The sequence below is a fragment of the Ambystoma mexicanum genome, chromosome 10 (assembly GCF_040938575.1).
Source record: "Ambystoma mexicanum isolate Mex_15411 chromosome 10, UKY_AmexF1_1, whole genome shotgun sequence".
NCBI classification, from domain to species: Eukaryota; Metazoa; Chordata; class Amphibia; order Caudata; family Ambystomatidae; genus Ambystoma; species Ambystoma mexicanum.
In genome coordinates, this window is record NC_090932.1 from 39,335,987 (window position 1) to 39,358,494 (window position 22,508).

The 22,508-nt window shown below is 52.4% G+C and overlaps 1 protein-coding gene across 3 annotated transcripts in view; it reads left to right on the plus strand.

Moving 5' to 3' along the window:
- The window catches only part of P3H2 (prolyl 3-hydroxylase 2), a 460,038-nt gene that overhangs the window by 186,782 nt on the left and 250,748 nt on the right, over positions 1-22,508 (plus strand). The window contains exon 1 of one of the 3 annotated variants that reach the window (XM_069617456.1): positions 15,039-15,116. The exons of the other annotated variants lie outside the window; for them this stretch is intronic. The gene's annotated coding sequence lies outside the window, so the exon portion shown is untranslated. Of the gene's footprint in view, positions 1-15,038; positions 15,117-22,508 lie in introns of those variants that run through there. 3 annotated transcript variants of the gene reach the window in all.

Genomic DNA, 22,508 nt, shown 5'->3' on the forward strand with positions numbered 1-22,508 from the left:
CTCGCCTTCGTCTTGGCAGCACCCTGATGGCCATGATGGGCCAAGGCGATCACATCACCTACTTTGGAGTGGGGGACCACTATGCGATCCCCCCGGAGCAGGAGCCCCGACGCCGAGAAAGACAGCTCATCTTTCACCTTCCACAGCTGTTCAAGGGCGGTCTTCGCCTCATGGGTCCGCCCGACGAGAGCCTCCAAGACAAACTTCCAGGATCCGCTTTGCATCGACTGCTTCAGTATCTGCAAGCACCCATCCTCAGCCGCTGCAGCCTCCAGCTCCGACAGGGGCAGCGCATTTGGTGTTGCTCCTTCCACTACCATCCGGACATGGTCGTCCGCCTCTTCTGCGCAGGTGTCTCCCACCACTCCCCCACGCACTCCCGGATGCCGGGAGAGAAAGTCCGCCGCATTGTTGGCGCCTGGCCAGTAAACCAGCGTGACCCCGTACTCAAGCAATGCGAGCATCCATCTCTCAATTCTGGCCGGGGGCTTTGATGACGAGCCCACCAGGATCGGGAGCAGGGGTTTATGATCAGTCACCACAGTCACCGGGCGCCCCAGCACATAGAGGCGAAAATGTCTGCATTCCCACAGGACCGCCAGGGCCTCCCGCTCGATCTGGGAGTACCGCTGTTCCGTTTCCGAGAGCGCCTTGCTGGCGTATGCTACGGGACGGAGGTTTCCATCCCGGTCCACTTGGGTCAGGACCGCCCCCAGGCCAAACGGACTGGCGTCGACCACGATCTCCGAGGGTAGCGCTGGGTCGAAGAACGCCATGGTATCCTCCGTTGTTAAGGCGCTCTTGATGTCCTCGAACGCCGACTGCTCCAGTGGACCCCAGTGCCAGGCAGTCTCTTTCTTGGTAAGAGCTCTGAGCGGCTCAGACCTTGAGGCCAGGTTTTGGATGAACCGACCACAGTAGGTCACCATGCCCAGAAAGCTTCTCACCTCCGACACCGATTCCGGGGGCTGTGCACTCTTTATGTCCTGAACTTTCCGCGGGTCGGGTGACACTCCTCCCTCCTTAAACACGAACCCAAAGAATTCTATGGAGGGGCGCAGGAATTCGCACATGTCCCTATGGAGGGTGAGGCCCAGTGACTGCAGTCTCTCGAAGGTCTTGGCCAGGCGCTTCAGGTGGATCACCTCCGTGGTGGCAAACACCAAAATGTCATCACTGATGTTGAGTACCCCTTCAAGATCAGCAAGGGCACCTCGGATAATGTTCTGAAACACTTCCGCAGCCGATGACACCCCAAAGCTTAACCTCTTGTACCTGTAGAGTCCCCGGTGAGTGGTGAATGTTGTAATATACCGGGACTCCGGATGGAGGCAACTTGATGATACCCTGCTCTGAGGTCGAGCTTGAAGAAGAATCTGGCCCCTTGTACCTCAGCGATTATGTCGTCAATGGTCGGGGTCAGGTGTCGCTCCCTTTTGATGGCCTTGTTGGGCAGCCTCATATCCACACAGATACGAACTGAGTCCGGCTGCTTTGGTTTTCTGGCCGCGACGATGGGGGACACCCATGGTGTTGGGCCTTCCACTTTCTCGATGATGTCCAAGGCCACCAGGTTATCCAGCTCCTTGTCGACCTGCTCCCTCAGATGAAAAGGAACTCTCCGGTGTTTCAAAGCAATGGGTTGTACTGAGTCATCAATGCGGAGCCGGACTGGATCACTGGTCATTCTCCCAATGCCGTTGAACAGGGCTGCGTACTTGTCAAGTAGATCATTGATATCTTCCAGGTATACTGAGTACGCAAAACTCACTATCCCGAGTGCCTCCGCAGCCGCACAGCTCAGCAGGGTGTTGTTGCTTATAGGGGTCACGTAGAATCGAGCCCTGATCGTCGAGCCTTCATGTTCCACCTTCGCTACGAACGCCCCGTCCAGCGGTATGGGCTCGAGTCCACCGAAGGGGAATATGCGAGCTCTTGGCACAGCCAGGTTTGGTAGCGGGTCCAGAGCGTCATAATGTCCCCTCGCCATTACGTTGACAGATGCCCCTGTGTCCACCAACACGGGAACAGGCGAGCGGTTCACCTCCACCACGCACCTTGGCTGCCTCCTGCTTTTGCCTTTCAGGACCCCCATGCTTGAGACGAAGAAAATGTTCTCCTCCTCCTCTTCTTCAGCCTCCTCTGCCTGAGTCTCCTCTTCCGCTTGATCTACCTGGGCCACGTTGGACGGCCGGGTCTGGCGCGGAGTCCAGATTCGGGCAGGACCTCTCGGTACCATGACAGGTAGAGCCGACTTACACACTCTTGAGAAGTGATCCGGCAGTCCACATCGGCCACATGTTCTTCCTGCGGCTGGGCACTCTGTTGGGTGGGGGAGGTCATAGCCACACTTCTGACATGACTCCCCCGATCTTCCTGCTCTGTCACGGGGTGCTCCACCAGTCCTTCTTGTTCCTCTGCCGCCCCGCCACACAGCGCACACCTCTTCGGCCTTGATCGAGCGTGATCCCGCCTCCATTTTGTTTGCCCGTGCCTCGGCCACTTCGTGACATCGACCCAGTTCCAGTATGCGGGGCAGAGTGATTCCCGGCTCTCTGAGGACCTGTCTCCTCAGTTTGCCGGAGGAGCATGCTTGGATCAGCATTGTTCGTATCATATCATCCGCGTCCCCCCACGCACACCCTTGGGAAAGGCGGCGCAGGCGGCCGTAAAAAGTGTCCAGGGTCTCATCATCCTTTTGTTTGGCCGACAGCATTACAAATCTCTCGAAGTCCACGTTGGCGAGTGGAAGGAAGTGTGCAAGGAGAGCCGCTTTGGCCTCACCATAGGTCTGGTCAACCGGAGTCAGCGACTCGAAGATCTCCTGAACCGCGGCTCCCGCCGAGTACAGCATGGTGGCCACCATGCTGTCATCATCGTCCACCCGAGCAGCCCTGAAGTACATGTCCAGGCGGGCCACCCACCTCTTCCATCGGGGCCCCAGGCTAGACGGGGGGCCCGTGGGATCAAATTCTGGTATCGGTTGTAGGGCGGTCTGGGCTCTCGCTTGAGCCATGATGGGAGCCCCTTGTGGAGTGGCAGGCTGCGCCCCTAGTGGTGCCTGTGGTGCAGGCGCCTGATTCCCCGGTGGCAGCGGTTGCGGTGCTGCAGGCTGGGCCGCCTGATCTTCGTCCTGAGAGTCTTCCACAGGATCCGCGGTGTCACCGTCCTGGTCGCTGTCGGACATGGGACTGAGCGCACAGGCACCCCCACTACAAGTCCTGGGGCCGCAACTCAGATTCCCACCATCACCATGCAGATGGATGCACCCCCATGCCAAGCACAGCACGGGTCTTGAATTGTAGAGCGGAGAAGACGGTGACGTGTGTCCCCTTCCTTGAGCACCAGCCAAGAGTCATACACACAAAAAGAAAAAAAAAAAAAAAAACACCACCGGCCACCACCTTGTGATGATGAAGAGGACCAATAGAAGATGGAGCACCAACCACCACCACCTCGTGATGATGAAGAGGATCAAGAAAAGTGTCCTAATGATGAAGGGGGCGAGGAAGTGCCTTGCTGCCACCTTGCAGCAATGCACCGCAATGTAGAGGTCCCAAAAATTAAGCCATGTGGGTGGACTGGACTAAGCAGGCCCTGCCATAGTAGTCCTTATCCTGGCTTTCACTCGACATGACAGTCCCAAAATATGATGAAAACACACAAATCAGGTATGGGCATGCAGGTCATGCACTCAGCAACCATGAAATCCAAAAATGAGACCCGGATCACCTTCTCGTCCCGAACCGGAGTTTCGAGAAGTTCTGCGGCCTCGTGTTCAAAATGGCCGCCAGCCGCGTGTGCGGTCCGCAGCCAAGGCGTGAAACGAAACGTCCGTGAACGTTCCGATCGTAAGAAAAATTCCGGAAGCCGTCACCACTCGTCGCCACTGTTGGGGGTTTGTCCTTGGCCCCCCCATGCGTGCCCGTGAGCCCCCAACCCGACAGAGCTCACACACACACGTCTGTCGGCTTCGGGCTCCCCGGTCGCTCTACGGCTTCCGGGAACGCCCCGTTTATTAACGCTGCACGCGGCGACGTGCAACGTCACGCCGCCACGTGCGCAGCCCTTACGGGGCAACGCCACAGCTGCTTGCTAGTGAGTGTGTGCATTTCAGAAGGATACTCTGCACCGCTGTGTTGGTATTACACAGAATAATGTACCCCCATCAGTGCATGTGAAGGTGTGTATTACTTGCATTGGGTTCTATGTCTGTATAAATGGCGCTTGCTCCTCGTTCCATGTTTACACTGTACACCCTTCTACTGCACGGCTGGGGGGGGGGGCTTTATTCTGTATATACAGACCCCAGATCGAACGTCCGGTGCAGGTCACTTATTCTAGGCATGTGTTAGCGTTTACATCATGTCCGAGGCAGCAAACCTCACAAAGACCCCACAAAATGGCGTGAAGAGGGGCTATACCCGGCCACAGTTTACAGTAAGACGGGGGAGGGGGTGCGACTCGTCTTGGACATTGAACGGTGTAGCAGTTGAGGACCACCTTGTCTGTGTAGTCTAGTCATTTCAGGGGGGCCCGGGGGGGGGGGTGATGACTCGTCTTGGATATTGAATGGTGTAGCACTTGAGGACCACCATGTCTGTGTAGTCTAGTCATTTCCGGGGGTTCCGGGGGGAGGGGGGGTGATGACTCGTCTTGGTTATTGAATGGTGTAGCAGTTGAGGGCCACCTTGTCTGTGTAGTCTAGTCATTTCGGGGGGGGGGGGGTGGCGGGGGAGGTGGGTGGGTGCGACTCGTCTTGGTTATTGAATGGTGTAGCACTTGAGGACCACCTTGTCTGTGTAGTCTAGTCATTTCGGGGGGGGGTGGCGGGGGAGGTGGGTGGGTGCGACTCGTCTTGGTTATTGAATGGTGTAGCACTTGAGGACCACCTTGTCTGTGTAGTCTAGTCATTTCGGGGGGGTGGGGGGGGTGATGACTCGTCTTGGATATTGAATGGTGTAGCACTTGGCTACACAGACAAGGTGGTCCTCTAGTCATTACGCTGCCCGCTGCTGTAGATATGAACTGTGAACTCCATAGTCTTCAGCTTTGTCTTTGCCCTGACACTGCTGTAGCCCCTGCGTTTTCTGGCGCGGGGCAAATGCGCACCTTCCTTACCCCAGACCAGGGATGGACCCCACTGGAGCCACCCCCAGACCAACTGGACAGGAAGGGGTGCTACCCAACCTGCAATATAAGATGTTTGACTTAACAGCGTATGGGCTGGGCCCTGAGTTGTACCTACCGCTGCACAAGGCGACAGTCACCAAAGTGGATTTTTTAAGGGATCCCAAGGGACACCCCTTTTTATTTTAACCAAACACAATATGTATTTAAACATCACTAACTTTAAAAAAACTTTTAATTCTATTCTTTCTTCCCCTGGCGTGGTTACCCTCTGAGGGATCTGCTCTGTTAGCCCACCCTCCTGAGTGGGGTCAAAGGTAGACCTTTGGGCCAGGCTCCTAACCTCTACCTGCCACCATCCACTGTGGTGGAGGGCTAGGAGATGGCCCCCGTGGCTCCTAACCTCTCCCTGCCACCATCCACTGTGGTGGAGGGCTAGGAGATGGCCCCCGTGGCTCCTAACCTCTACCTGCCACCATTCTACCTGCCACCATCCACTGTGGCGGAGGGCTAGGAGATGGCCCCCGTGGCTCCTAACCTCTACCTGCCACCATCCACTGTGGTGGAGGGCTAGGAGATGGCCCCCGTGGCTCCTAACCTCTACCTGCCACCATTCTACCTGCCACCATCCACTGTGGTGGAGGGCTAGGAGATGGCCCCCGTGGCTCCTAACCTCTACCTGCCACCATCCACTGTGGTGGAGGGCTAGGAGATGGCCCCCGTGGCTCCTAACCTCGACCTTCCACCATCCACTGTGGTGGAGGGCTAGGAGATGGCCCCCGTGGCTCCTAACCTCTACCTGCCACCATTCTACCTGCCACCATCCACTGTGGTGGAGGGCTAGGAGATGGCCCCCGTGGCTCCTAACCTCTACCTGCCACCATCCACTGTGGTGGAGGGCTAGGAGATGGCCCCCGTGGCTCCTACCCTTTACCTTCCACCATCCACTGTGGTGGAGGGCTAGGAGATGGCCCCCGTGGCTCCTAACCTCTACCTACCACCATCCACTGTGGTGGAGGGCTAGGAGATGCCCCCCGTGGCTCCTAACCTCTACCTGCCACCATTCTACCTGCCACCATCCACTGTGGTGGAGGGCTAGGAGATGGCCCCCGTGGCTCCTAACCTCTACCTGCCACCATCCACTGTGGTGGAGGGCTAGGAGATGGCCCCCGTGGCTCCTAACCTCTACCTGCCACCATCCACTGTGGTGGAGGGCTAGGAGATGGCCCCCGTGGCTCCTAACCTCTACCTGCCACCATTCTACCTGCCACCATCCACTGTGGTGGAGGGCTAGGAGATGGCCCCCGTGGCTCCTAACCTCTACCTGCCACCATCCACTGTGGTGGAGGGCTAGGAGATGGCCCCCGTGGCTCCTAACCTCTACCTGCCACCATCCACTGTGGAGGAGGGCCAGGAGATGGCCCCCGTGGCTCCTAACCTCTACCTGCCACCATCCACTGTGGGGGAGGGCTAGGATATAGCCCCCGTGGCTCCTAACCTCTACCTGCCACCATCCACTGTGGAGGAGGGCCAGGAGATGGCCCCCATGGCTCCTACCCTCTACCTGCCACCATCCACTGTGGGGGGGGCCTCCTACCCTCTACCTGCCACCATCCACTGTGGGGAGGGTCTGCTACCCTCTACCTGCCACCATCCACTGTGGGGAGGGTCTGCTACCCTCTACCTGCCACCATCGACTGTGGGGAGGGTCTGCTACCCTCTACCTGCCACCATCCACTGTGGGGAAGGCCTCCTACCCTCTACCTACCACCATCCACTGTGGAGGAGGGCCAGGAGATGGCCCCTATGGCTCCTACCCTCTACCTGCCACCACCCACTGTGGGGGAGGGCCTCCTACCCTCTACCTGCCACCATCCACTGTGGAGGAGGGCCAGGAGATTGCCCCTATGGCTCCTACCCTCTACCTGCCACCATTCACTGTGGTGGAGGGCTAGGAGATGGACCCTGTGGCTCCCACCCTCTACCTGCCACCATCCACTGTGGAGGAGGGCCAGGAGATGGCCCCCATGGCTCCTACCCTCTACCTACCACCATCCACTGTGGGGGAGGGCCTCCTACCCTCTACCTGCCACCATCCACTGTGGGGGAGGGTCTGCTACCCTCTACCTGCCACCATCCATTGTGGGGGAGGGTCTGCTACCCTCTACCTGCCACCATCCACTGTGGTGGAGGGCTAGGAGATGGCCCCTTTGCTCCTACCCTCTACCTGCCACCATCCACTGTGGAGGAGGGCCAGGAGATGGCCCCCATGGCTCCTAACCTCTACCTGCCACCATTCTACCTGCCACCATCCACTGTGGTGGAGGGCTAGGAGATGGCCCCCGTGGCTCCTAACCTCTACCTGCCACCATCCACTGTGGTGGAGGGCTAGGAGATGGCCCCCGTGGCTCCTAACCTCTACCTGCCACCATCCACTGTGGAGGAGGGCCAGGAGATGGCCCCCGTGGCTCCTAACCTCTACCTGCCACCATCCACTGTGGGGGAGGGCTAGGATATAGCCCCCGTGGCTCCTAACCTCTACCTGCCACCATCCACTGTGGAGGAGGGCCAGGAGATGGCCCCCATGGCTCCTACCCTCTACCTGCCACCATCCACTGTGGGGGGGGGCCTCCTACCCTCTACCTGCCACCATCCACTGTGGGGAGGGTCTGCTACCCTCTACCTGCCACCATCCACTGTGGGGAGGGTCTGCTACCCTCTACCTGCCACCATCGACTGTGGGGAGGGTCTGCTACCCTCTACCTGCCACCATCCACTGTGGGGAAGGCCTCCTACCCTCTACCTGCCACCATCCACTGTGGAGGAGGGCCAGGAGATGGCCCCTATGGCTCCTACCCTCTACCTGCCACCACCCACTGTGGGGGAGGGCCTCCTACCCTCTACCTGCCACCATCCACTGTGGAGGAGGGCCAGGAGATTGCCCCTATGGCTCCTACCCTCTACCTGCCACCATTCACTGTGGTGGAGGGCTAGGAGATGGACCCTGTGGCTCCTACCCTCTACCTGCCACCATCCACTGTGGAGGAGGGCCAGGAGATGGCCCCCATGGCTCCTACCCTCTACCTACCACCATCCACTGTGGGGGAGGGCCTCCTACCCTCTACCTGCCACCATCCACTGTGGGGGAGGGTCTGCTACCCTCTACCTACCACCATCCATTGTGGGGGAGGGTCTGCTACCCTCTACCTGCCACCATCCACTGTGGTGGAGGGCTAGGAGATGGCCCCTTTGCTCCTACCCACTACCTGCCACCATCCACTGTGGAGGAGGGCCAGGAGATGGCCCCCATGGCTCCTATCCTCTACCTGCCACCATCCACGGTGGGGGAGGGCCTTCTACCCTCTACCTGCCACCATCCACTGTGGTGGAGGTCCACGAGATGCCCCCTATGGCTCCTACCTTCTACCTGCCACCCTCCACTCTGGAGGAGGGCCAGGAGATGGCCCCCATGGCTCCTACCCTCTACCTGCCACCCTCCACTCTGGAGGAGGGCCAGGAGATGGGCCCCATGGCTCCTACCCTCTACCTGCCACCATCCACTGTGGAGGAGGGCCAGGAGATTGAGGAGGGCCAGGAGATTGAGGAGGGCCAGGAGATTGAGGAGGGCCAGGAGATTGAGGAGGGCCAGGAGATTGAGGAGGGCCAGGAGATTAAGGAGGGCCAGGAGATGGAGGAGGGCCAGGAGATGGCCCCTGTGGTTGGTTCAATCCCCCAGGCGGCCAATGGCATGTCGCCACTTCTCCTTCCCGTCTCATGTCGTGGTACTCGCCAACACCCCTCCCTCCCTGTCCAACGCCTACACAATTTATTTATTTATTTATTAGCATTTATAGAGCACACAGCAGCCCTTAGGCATCGTGGCGCTGTTGCAAAGGAGAGACTTGCTGGTTACAAAGAAGGTGGAGAGCATCCCTGGCTTGGATTTGAAGTAGTATCTCACTTGGATCGAACAGCCGCTACCCAGGAATTGTGAAAGGGAAGCCCACGGCTGGAAAAGAGGTGGCCATGTGAAATCCAGCTCTCGGGCCCTATTTAGTCTACCATACATAGCACAGCGTGTAGAGCGCTCGCTTCGACATCTATGCAGAGCCTGCGGACGCAGGTTCAAATCCCGGCGGGGCCAAACTCGGCCTTTCATCCTTCCGAGGTCGATAAATGAGCACCTCACACCGTGGGTAATAAAAAGCAGCGCTCCGATGCTTGAGGTTTCGTAGCGCTATATAAATGCAAATTATTATTATTATACATGCCAACATGCCCCAGGTCATTCAGGTGGTGTTTCCCTTTGCGTTTGCAGACGTGTAGTCTTGTCAGCCACATACACAACCACCCACCATAGTAACTGTATATACAGAATGCAACATTTGCACTCGCCACTAGCCAATGGCTAGTGATATTGAACTCATGGCGGGTAAGAAATTGTGTGCTGCGTGTATGTACAGAATTGAGGTGTCGAGGGACTTTGGCTAGTAGCTGGCAACTTGAATTTTTGCCCCCTGGTAAATATAACTTCAAAAAAACATCTATAAGCAAATAAACACAAGTAAATACATTATGTACAATATTAGCACCCTGATAAGGGGGCGATAGCCAATCAGATGCTCGGAACGGAGTGCGGGCTGTACTGTACGAGCAGCCAGGGAAGCCAGCGCCCCCTTCCGCTTCACCTTAGCAGCTGTGTAGTTTCCTGCACAGGTGATAATGGTGTCTTTTGTTTGTAAATAAAAACAAAAATCTTACCTAGCCTGTGTGCCCTGGGCCGCACAGTGCCGCTTTCCCTTAAGTCAGTTTTCATGTTGATGACGTCACAGTTATCAACAGGGAAAATGGATTTCCAGGACACCGGCACTGTATGTCGCCGGGCCATTGTCACCTGTGTAGGAAACTACGGTCACCCTCACCAAAGAACTTAGTGACTTAGGCTTCACCCAGAAAGTAGAAAGTCCAACTCACTCCAAAGGCCGCATTCTAGATTGGATTGCGGACCATAATTGCCTCGCTACTATCACCTCTAACACCTCACTGACCTGGACCGACCACAACTGTATCGAATTCTCTGTTCCCATCACTAAAAACCACAAAACTCTGACCCCTGCTATCGCTGCACAAGTCAGAAGCTCTAAAACGCTTAAAGAGAATAACCTGCGCCCTTACCTCAACATCCCCGAACTAGCATCCCCTTTCGCTAATGACCCCAATATCCTAGCAGACATCTACAAAGATGTCATCTCTAAAGCTATTAATGAAATAGCACCACTCAAATGGAAAAAAGAAAAGAAATCCCTACACACCAACTCTTGTTCACTGAAGAACTGCACTCAATGCGCTCCCACAAAAGAGAAGCACCAAAAATCTGGCAAACCAACCCCTGCAGCAGCACCAAAGACAAATTCAACGTAATATCCCATCAATACAAAACAGCCATCACCGCTGCCAAAGCCAACGCCTTCAACACACAAATCTCTAATGCCAAATCTCACTCTAAAGAAATCTTCGCCATTTTTAAAGAGCCCATCCCCCCCCCCCAATACACCTGATGAAATAATCAAAGATGAAGCTTGGTGTGCCAGCATTCAAGCGGCCATGCTACACAAAATTGACCTTCTCCAAAAGAAAATCAAAGACCACTGCAAAGCATTACCTCAACAGACAGGAACCAAGCCTACCAACTCCACACCCGCCTCGTCTAAGCCCACCATACCCGACTTCTCCTTCAGAGACGTCACCGAACCAGAAGTTATCAACTTACTAAAAAATCTCAAACTCTCCCCTTGTAAAGGCGATATATGCCACCCAAAGCTCATCAAAGACTGCGCAGACTGCTTTGCGCTGCTCTTTACGGCATTCATCAATGCATCCTTTAAATCAGGCATTATCCCAGCTAGCCTCAAAGAGGCCTGGGTCCAGCCTCTCCTAAAAAACCTACCCTTGACCCCCTTCAACCCAACAACTACAGACCGATAACTACAGTGCCATTCCTCCTGAAATTATTGGACAAAGCCGCACACTGCCAAATCTAACACTTTCTGGAAACCCACTCCATCCTCGGGACCAGGCTATCAGGCTTCCGGAAAGGACATGGCACAGAAACAGCTCTGGTGGATCTGAAGAGTCAGATCACCCAAATCATGGATAAGAGCAAGCCAGCCCTATTGCTCCTCTTAGATCTCTCAGCCGCATTCGATCTGGTTGATCACAAGACCCTCACCTCACACACTCAGCCAATTTCTCAAAAGAATTAGCTCTCTGGATCACCTCCTTCCTCGAGGGAAGAGCCATGAAAGTCTTCTCGGACACTGCTAACGCCACACCCACTACAATCCATTGCGGGGTTCCTCAAGGATCCTGCACTGCACCCACACTTTACAACTTGTTCAATAAGCCTCTCTTTGACAAACCCGACTCACATGGTATCACGTACACGAACGACACACAAGTACTTCTACCTCGCTCAGGATCATACCACGAAGACGCCAAGGCACTCCACACGATCTACTCCATCATCCAGGTTTGGATGGCAGTTAATGGCCTCTGCCTTAATGGTGACAAGACTGAAATCATGATACTAGGTCAACAGAGCACCCTAGACAAACTGGACAAACTGTACGCCAACTTCTTCATTGACAACTCCATCATCCCCGTATCCACAGCTGTCACGACACTGGGAGTTTACCTAGACGCCTCACTATCAATAACCAGACAAGTCAGCGCAATCACTTCCTCATCTGCGCATACCACCAAACTTATAAATGCCATCAAGCCATACCTCTCAAAACCTAGGGCTACCATTGGAGCCAAACTGGACTACTGCAATGCCCTCCTAGCAGGCACATCAGCAAAAAACCTAAACAGACTTCAAGTCACACAGAACAATGCTCTACGGGCCGCTCTTAGCATCCCAAGAAGAGAGCATATCTCCCAGGCCAGACACTCAGCCCAGTGGCTCCCGGTCAAAGAGAGGATCACACTCAAAATCCTCACCCTCACTCACAAATGCCTCTCCCTTTCCGCCCCGCCATACCTATCAGAGACCATCTCCAAACCCTCTTCCTCACGTCCCACCAGAACGCAGTACACAAACTTACTCCACATCCCACGCATCAAAAAAGCCAAAGCCGGTGGCCTAAGCTTCCCCTACATTGCTGTCAAGTCCTGGAACGCTCTACCTGCAGACATTAGAGCGGAGAACTCACTCCCGATTTTTCGTAGGAAACTTAAGACCTCCTTCCTTGCACAATAATACGTGACACTCGCTAACCTATGTAAATATACTGCACTGCAAATTTGTACAAATGTCACACCTGCTCCTGTAAATTATGTATTACTTGTGTATATGCAACTAAGATATGTCTGTAACAAGCGCCACGATGCCCCGCGCTCTACAAATCCGAATAAATAAATAAACTACATGGGTGCTAATGGCGATATGCCCCTTGGCGGTAGGCCAACCCTATCGGTAACAGCACTGCTCGGGCACTTAACTTGGGCGGTGGGCCGTCACCGACGGTGTCGGCCCGCTGCCTCATGGCATATCGCCTCAATATTAAATTGAATGCAGGGATGTGGCTGCTGCAGTCAGCCACACCCTGAGGCCCATGACCGTACCTTTTAGTCTTTGGTATCGATTGATGTCTTGAGGGGCAGGACCAACCCCATATTCCACAATCGATTGGCTGCTGCCGGTAGCCAATCGGGTGGAGGTGTGGGCGGGACCCGGAAACGGCACGCAGCAGAAGAGCAGAGGGAGCTGCCGTGATCCCATTGAGCCTGCCTACAGTGCTGCGGCCTGCCATCCGTGTGCTGTGCCGTGCCACAAATTGAAGTAAGCGCACTAGTATTTCATTTTTGGTTTTTGCTTTGGATTTGGGTTGGATTGAAAGCAGTATTATTACGGTGGTGGCACTGCTTCATTTTGCTTAGTATAGCATTGAAAATCATTCAATCAATGCTGTAGTAAGCAAAATGAAGCCGCGCCAACACCGTAATAATGCTACCGAGTTTATCTTTTTGACAGGTGGGCGTGGCGTGTGGGCGGAGCCGTGTATAAATGGGCGGAGTCTTGTGTGGCTCTGGGCGGGGCATAAATCTCAGGAATTTTAATTTTCAAATGTAGGCAGGTATGCACAACCTGCGGTGCATTCATTCTTCTGGGGGCTGCCCCGTTGCTATGATCATGTCATTTTCACTGTCATGCTCCGAGGCGCAATGTCAGGAGGAAGGCCCGTCTCTTCTCCATTGTGCGCATGCGTGCAAAAAGGGGTGGGCCTCAAAGGAAGCTACGGCGGATAGCTGAAGTTCTTCACCCGGACCCGCTAGGAAATGGCAGCCTAGGACTTTTCTTCATCACCCTGCCTGCCGAGGTGGGGCTGACATGGGCACCTGCGTTCCCCTTCATCTCCTGGGCTGCTCTTGAAAATGTAACCCAGGAGGGACTTTGTCTTCTAGGTCTACCCTGTCTGGATCCGGGACATGCCAAAAGGGGGCACGGCCAAATCCCATGTCTGGGCCGCCCTGCACATGTGGCTGATGGGTGCCGGTAGCTCCTTAAGGCCCAGTGAGTGGGTGTTTGAAAAAATGGGTACTCCCTGTTTTTTTATGACGGGGGGTCAACTCTATCAAATGGGAGGCTATATATCACAAAACAACAGTGATAGGTCGACTACCCCTTCCTTTAGTCCCTGAGTAACACCAGTGTGCTATAGTGTGTAACAGGGCAAGCAAGCTGCTGAAGCCATATTAAACCCAGTTACCTCCTGTGACATGCCACCACAAATGTGGTAAATGTTCAGTTTGTCCACAAACTAGGGACATGAAAAATATCACTTTAGGCACACGAGTGGTCCCACTGTGGGAGTTTAACAACTGTACCACCACCTGGGCAGTTTATGCCATTATTTGCCCGTGTAACTTAGTCTACATCGGGAAAACGAAGCGACAAGTGAGACAACAAATCTGTGAGCACAAATCGTGCATCAAAAATCAAACAGGTAACAAACCTTTGGTAGCACACCATGTGAAAAAACAGCATACATGTACAGATATGCTTTGGTGTGTCTTGCAAGTTGTTAAACAGGCCCCTAGAGGAGGTAACCGCGATCTGGCCCTGACACGATGCAAACAAAGATAGATTTACGATACAAACTCGGTTAAGCAAGGCCTCAACGCGGCGGTTGAATGGAACATATTTTTATTAAACGTATCTGGAACACCCTTTCCGCAATGCTAATGTATTGCTCCGACCAAGTTACTTCTGTTCTTTCACAACGACATCTTACAAAGACCTTCATATGACCTATGTATACCTAAAATGCACCCCACTGACGGCCTATAGAACTATATGTTCCATCAGCCTTTTGGTATCAATATGCCTGTATGCTGATACCGTTCAGAAAAATGGTGTCTTTGCTGTTACACCATAGTGGTCTGATAATGAAGTGCGGCTCCATACTACTTCTTTAATTACCTTATAGAAGTTAGCAAATTTCTTATTTAGGACGTAACGTTCTAAATCACAGCATTGGACTACATATCCCATTAGCCATGTAGTTCTCCTAGATCAACACGCTCACGTGATGCTGTTTCACGTGACAGCTCATTTTATCTTCGAGAAATGAAAAAAAATGTACCTCCCGACCAAACCGCTTGCATCGAACTACATATCCCATCAGTTTTGTAGTTCTTAGCCATGTAGTTCTCCCAGATCAATACACTCACGCAATGCTGGAACACATGACTGCCCGTCTTACTCTTGGGAAATAAGGTAAAAAATGAACGGTTGTGACCAAACCACTCGCATCGAACTACATATTCCATTAGTTTTGTAGTTCTTATAGATCAACACGCTCACGTTACGTTGCATCAAGTGACCGCGTATTCGCTTCCGGTAAATAAGGAAGCTATGGAATGATCCCAACCAAACCGCTTGCGTAGCTGATACACACTACAGGCGTCACGGTATCTCGGAGGTAAGCGCTAACACGGAGTTCTCTCTCTCTAATAGCTAAAACAAGTTTTGCACCCTATTTAGGATATCGTCACGTTGTGATGTGAGTTGGTAACTGGGTTTAATAGGGCTTTAGCAGCTTGCTTCCCCTGTTACACACTATCGCACACTCCGGCCAGTAACCGCCGAGTGTTAGCAGTCTCATATAGACATATGTACCTTTCTTGCAATGATATGCTCCCCATGCTCACCCGGCAGTTAACAAATCCTAAAAGAGCAATATACTTCCCAGCTAGGTGGGGCCAACATGTAAGACGGCTCATACAAGTTGTCTAAACTGCCTCTCCCCGTTAAAAGACTTTAGGGGTATAAGATATGTATGAAGGAACACTCGATGAAGTTAGTAATGAGTGTTCCGTTTGTTTTATCTTCCATACTAGCTGGTGCATTTCTCTAAAAAGACGGAATTAATCGCACACTGATCAAATTGAGCCAGTCTATCAGTGTTACGTCGCGGAGACAGTACAATAATGACTGCTATACAACAGATACCTAAAGGAGCTCTGAATTATGAATTAACTGCTGCACTGTACACTTGACAATGAGTCCCCTTTTATTCTTTATGAGAATGACATTGACAAAAGAATGTATACCTACAGGAATGATGAAATAATACACCCTGTGAATCAAGCATCCGTGAAGGAGCCAGATGTTGTTAAGAACCATCTTACTAAGACCCTCCTAATGCGTCCCGAAGAAATCTGAGTCATATATAGGTTAGTCCATGAAATGGCAGAGTAAATACAGTCCATTACCACAACTTTCAAGCTAAGCTCTCCAAAAGAGGCTTTTTTTAAAAACGTTTCTTTTTAAAATTATTTCTAGATTACAATAGAAGCACCTGGGAAAGTATGAACCACCTTTTTGAAAAAACTTGCTATTCTGTCCTGGAGACGGCCAACAACTACAAAACCAACGGCACTGAGAGAGTGAACCGTATGAGTTATTAGAGCCGAAACATATGTCGACTTTACATTAGGAAATTTGTATCACCCTTTTTCCTATCTCTCTATTCACATTAAGAACCAAAAACGGGGTACTTCCGTTGAATGTACAACCTCATACCCTATATCGGCATTACAGAATAATACAGAGTGGCGGGAAAAGAGCTATGAGAAATGAACAAATCAACAACCGCTTCCATAGAGCGCTGTTGCATGCATGAATGCAGTGGGGTTCAAGGGTTTTGATCCCAGTATTGGCGAAAAAAAATATATAATTGTGTCAACAGTATTTTATACTGCTTTTCCCATTTGTATGAATTATTTCTTGTTTATTAGTATGTGTTCCTATTCACTATGAAAGGTATGGTGTTTTTGTTTTAGTGTTATTGTGCATAGGACATCTACAGTTCTTTTTTTAAGTTTTGCATAAGATGCATCAAAATAAATGAACATGTTATTTCAAAGGTAAGAAGTTGTGGGATGATTAATCTTAGAGTAAACTAGGTTGTCTTGGATTTAGTCTGCTGTTACTCAGGGACTAAAGGAAGGGGTAGTGAGTGGGTGCCGGCAGCTCCTTAAACCCAGTGAGTGCCCAGGCTGCTCTGGCCAGCCCAGTTCCACGTAGGTGCTAGGTTGAAACTGGCATATATGGTGCGGTTGTCATTCTGTGCTGTTCGAGGCCACGGCCCTCCAGGAAGCAGACTGTAGCTGCCTTCCGCTCCTACTCCCCCCATCAAACTGTTATTCCAACGGTTAATTTCAGGACGTGATTCCCCCATAATATTCTCTCCCCTGCCCAACCCACTCCTGAATAGGGGGGCCCTGTCTACTGCTGTCCTTATTTTTTTCCTTTATTTTCTTTTTTTTTTCATTCCATCCTGCCCCATACTGGGCTGGATACTACAGTCCAGAGAAAGGTAAATGATACCGGTAATGTAATGTAGTCCCAAAAACACAACAGGTTTTTATCCGGTCAGATAGCACAGTGAGTAGAGTGCTCGCTTTGACATCAGATTCGAATACCGTCAGTGTACCATACACTAGCCAGGTTCAAACTGGGCCACGGGCTACACTAGCAATTCTTCTTCTGTCGGCCCAGATATTTTTGTTAAGGATGTTTTTCATTTCATTCATACCACTGCTGCTGCCGGGCAGTTTCACACGTTTACCGCAGTATCTGTGACAGAGATTTCAGCACAGTTACCATGCCGGTCCTTCGAACCGAATGCCACAACGGTCAGAGGCCAGTTCCTCCTGGTGCTGAACCTATCCTATCATCCCATCCTCACTAACACACCCCGCTCTCTTCTCTTGCAAAGCCATGCGAGTGCCTGCAGACTACCCTTGGGCGGTAGCGGTGCGTGGTAAAAATCAACATAACACAACACAGTATGTTGCTTCCATCTTAAGCTCCCCTCTTACCTTCCCCCGCCTCCGGAAAAACAAAAGTCCCTGTCACTTCTCAACCTTCATTCATTCCTCCTTCGCCTAAAGAGCGTCTACACAATCACAAAGGACCACAGCTTGAAAATACACCCTGCACAACTGTGAGGTTCCCAAGTACCCACAGATGCACGGGGTACAAGATCGCTGCAGGAAGGGGCCAAAGCCCTGATTTGTTTGGGTGCAATTTGGTCGTATAGAGGCCAGGGTGTCTGTCTCTGCTGCTGCCTGACACTGCTCCAGTGCCCCGGGAGGATAGCTCAGAGGCAGCGCGCTCGCCTTGGAAGCAAGACGACATGCAGCAAAACAGGTTGGAAACCTCTGGTTATTAAACGCGTTTAAAGTAACCAATTACAATCACCCTCCTCAAGTTTCACTGAGGTTACCTTCCAATGGCCTATCGGTGGGGTTCAAGCATGTGCTCTGACTTCCGGTGCTATCAGTTGGAGGTCACGGGTTGGGCAATTCCACTTCCGCTATGGTATTGTTGAAATGACGTCGTGCCTTATTTTCCAGATTTGTGGCATTTTCATTTAGCGCGGAAAAGATTACCTCATTTTAAAGAGGCGAGGAGATGGAAAAACCGTTAGAGCCGCTGATGGAGAAGTGAATCGGGTCCAGACAGTAGGAAAAAAAAGGGATTGAAGAAAGTGAGATAAATTGCTTGTCCCACGTGCTCCGTCTCCTCACTCCAGACATGGGCTCTCGCAGTGCGAGACAGGACGCTGACAGCACCCCCCCCCCCCCCCCCCCGCAGCCCCCCTTGCTGGCGCTGAGCGAGCGGAGATGGCCCCATAGGCGCTGCTCGTGACATGGCGGTTAGTCCGCGGAAATAAGAAGTCGGATTTTCTATTGAGCCCCTCATCCACAAGGTTCTCAGCACATGTGTCTAGGGGGGGGGGGGCAGATTACAGAAACTTTGCTAGAGAAAACTTTGCCCTGGTGCAAAAATGTAGTGAAAATGCATCTTTTTTGCACTAGGACAATTTTTGCCCTGGTGCTTTTAATATGCCAAACTGCACTTGCACCAGAGCAAAGTTTCTGTAGTCTGGCCCACAGCGCTCTGGAGGCAAAAGCAGCTGCAATAACTTGCACATGTGCTCTATCTCCGAGGGGCTGGAGGATGGAAGGGGCAGGGGGTTGCGCTATCTCCGAGGGGCTGGGGGGTGGGGGTTGCGCTATTTCCGAGGCACTAGGGGAGGGGGGGCAGGGGGTTGCGCTATCTCCGAGGGGCCGGGGGAGGGGTTGCGCTATTTCCAAGGGGCTGGGGGAGGGGGTTGCGCTATTTCCGAGGGGCCGGGGGAGGGGGTTGCGCTATTTCCGAGGTGCTAGGGGAGGGGGGGCAGGGGGTTGTACTATCTCCGAGGCGCTAGGGGAGGGGGGGGCAGGGGGTTGCGCTATCTCCGAGGTGCTAGGGGAGGGGGTTGCGCTATCTCCGAGGGGCTAGGGGAGGGGGGGGGCAGGGATTGCGCTATCTCCGAGGCAGTGGGGGGGGGCAGGGGGTTGCGCTATCTCCGAGGGTTTGGGGGGAGGGGGTTGCGCTATCTCCGAGGAGTTGGGGGGGAAGTTGCGCTATCTCCGAGGGGTTCCGGGGGAGGGTGTTGCGCTATCTCCGCGGGGCGGGGGGGCAGGGGGTTGCGCTATCTCCGAGGCTCTGGGAGGAGGGGGTTGCGCTATCTCCGAGGGGTGGGGGGGGGGGAGACGGGCAGGGGGTTGCGCTATCTCCGAGGCGCTACGGGAGGGGTTGGGGGAGGGGTTGCGCTATCTCATATGTCGGCGTGTCCTAGTTTTCCGGGCGTGGAAGTGAGCTTGCTGGTAATACGCATTAGTGTGTGCGCCTGTGTGTAGGCGTATGAACGTGTGCATGCTCACAGTACTTCTAGGTGTGTGTCTTCCTGCATGTGTGAGCCAGATTTATGAGTGTGTCATGGGTGCGTGAATTTGCCTTTGCGGTGTATTTGTGCGTGTGTGCGTGCGTGCGTGCGTGCATGCGTGGCCATGTTATTTAAGGGCACGACTAATGTGAAAACCCAAATATTTGTGTTGCTCCTGTAACCTCTCGCCTGGCGGAAGAGGCCACAATGGCCCATTGACCTGTGACCTCTCTTGACCTCTCCCCTTTACACTTTTGAATCAGAGTTGTAAAGGAAGATGAACGTGTGCTGACAGGAAGCGGGGGGGCGGGGCATCTCTGCGTGCAAGCATTAAAGCTTCCCTTCCCCCACCCCCACCGATTCGCCCCACCTCCTGTGACTACATTGTTAATGTTTAGGTTCTGGAATCTAGTACACAGCTTTTCTGGTGAAAATACTCTCCTTTAAAATGTTGCCATTACAAGGAATAAGCACCGGGAGCTTGAAGTAAGATGCCTAAAGATTACACGTCGTTCTCTAGGTCATACGCTGCTCATCGAGTCCTGACACATTGCATTTTGGTACTTGTAGTTGTGCTTTTCCTATTATAAATCCAGGACTACCCTTCCCAGAAGGCAAAGCATGAGTAGCTCCCAAACGACATGGGGCATGGTTGTCTGCGGGTGCAGGCCCACAGTGCCGGGGGCTTTGGGGAGGGACAGCAGTTGTCAGTGGTCATTGTGTTTCAACTGCCCTACACTTTTTTCAATCGCCTGAAGGAAAAACATCTGTGCAATTTTAATTTCATGACATTTGCACCCTCTGAATGTTTCGTCTTGTTGCAATTCTAGCTCACAGCTGTTTACTGAAAAAGTGGGGTTGGTCGAGCAGAAAAGGGGCTTCAGGTAACATTGGAAGGGTGGAGTTCACAGGAGAACTTGGCCAAATCTTCCGTGGTGGCTCAAAAGACAAACAACGCCTGAGCATGTTTACATGGAGTGTTACCCAATGGGTGAGAGCAGGCTGGCAGTGAGATGAGCCCACAGCAAAAGAGGGGGCAGTGAGTGTTATGTTCCCAGCCGTCGGGAGGATAGCTCAGCGGCAACGCGCTCGCCTTGGAAGCAAGACGGCACGGAGCCCACAGGTTCCATCCCTGGGTCCACGCTTAGAAACCTCTGGGTATTTATAAGCGCGTCATGAATAACCTATCATATCATACATCCCAGGACTTCATGACATCAAAAAATAAAACTAGTGAAAAGGGGATTGGTGTTCAAGAAAAGACCCCTTCAAAGACAACATGTCTTTTGCATTCTCAGCAAAAGAAACAATATCACAGAAGCCATGCACTCGCCCTGGCAATTGGAGTCGTCACATTTTACACTGGCCAGTACTACTAATCGCTACCAGAGTGACTGGGGTCAGGAGTGGGTTATAAAACCGTCAGTCTGAGGAAAGAGCTTCCTCCATTGGCATCCGGTCTTCATTGTTTACTCAACACTAACACTCCCCTATATACACCCACCCACACCAACTATGCCCCCCCACAGACATCAAACAAAGGAACTCTACACTCAGCCAATGCAGCCTGGCACCGGAGGCACAAGGCTGCCCTCTGAACAGCAATGCAGCAGGGTTCTTCCGAGCTGTACACAGCAACACAACAGCCAAGCTAGCGGTCTTGCCTTGTGCTCCTCTCCATACTAGCCTCACCCACCACCTACCCGCTTTCATTTCTTGCAGAGTGCCCAGAGACCATCCAGATGGCAGTGGTTTGTGTTGTAATTCGCAGTAACATAGCATATGTAGCAGTCCTAAAAAAAAAGTTGCACTTTTCTTTTTCAGCAAATCACTTTATCAAATCTTAGAATAACCTACATAACTTATTTCCTATTGTACTCACAACCCTACATGAAAGGGGAAAAATACGAATGGCACCAATGATGGTTCCAGGCTGTTTTGGATGCAATCAAACATTTTGGAAACAGAAATCTTTATTTGCTAAACAGGTCAGTGAGCCAAGCATGCAAACTTTTCACCACAAATTACACAATGTACATTGACATTGGTGGTAATTTCATTTTTTACAACACTCACCGTTTCAACACTGACGATCGCCGTGAGCCTTTAACTCTTCACCTCAGCTCCGCCGGGCTTTAGAAGCTATTTAGCTACTGCTAACCGTACCCACCAGGCCTGCTCAACCACGCCTTGACAAAGACCCTAGGTAGAAACACGTGTTGGCAATTCTTGACATGCAAATGGCATACAATTAACATGCAACTGTATACAAGTTTGTCTGCCAGACCAGGGCAGCATCTGTGCCCCAACCAACTCATCATTATAATCGTCCGGCTTTAACAACTAACTGTGTCCAGCGGTTATTGGAGAGTCTTTCTTGGGTGCTACCATACCACATGGCAATTGCCATATCCAGCGCCATTTAAACCAGGGTTGCAAACCCAATTGTCCCATGTTCATAATCATTGGGACTTCATGAGCTCTTTCCCACTGGAACCTTAGCATCAGCTGCAGGAAGAACTTATGTCAGCCTAGACAGAAAACTGATCAGCACGGGGTCCACTCTTCCCACGAGCTCCTACCCTCCCTAGTAACTCACTGAAACATGAATGTGTTCATAGCCATGAACCACATGTACTCATTCAGACTGTTTCCAGGTTTGAATGTAAGGAAAAAATGAATGACACAATAACTGTCCCTTCTCTGCCTTTTAGCTAAGATCCAGGATAGTATCTGGTCTTTTAAGAGAAAACTACATCTGCTTTTAGCCAACTGGCCAGGCTGAGGCCTTCACCCTTCCCTTTGAAGGCCCAGGGTCATGGGTACAGTTGTCAGCTATGTTGCAACCATGGATGTCTGACATATGAGTCAACCCTGTAAGGAGACACGTGCCATTGATACATGACAAGGTACAGTTGGGAAGAAACATTCACAGAGTATGTTGTGAACACCGCTTAGGATTGCTTGGAAAGTTCGTGCCTGGACCCCATCTGTAAGAGTCAACCATTCTAAGAACACCTTAGTGCCGAGAGGTGGGCGATGACCAGGCCATGCTAGAAAGGTTCCAAGGGTATCAAAGTAGCAGTGCACCCC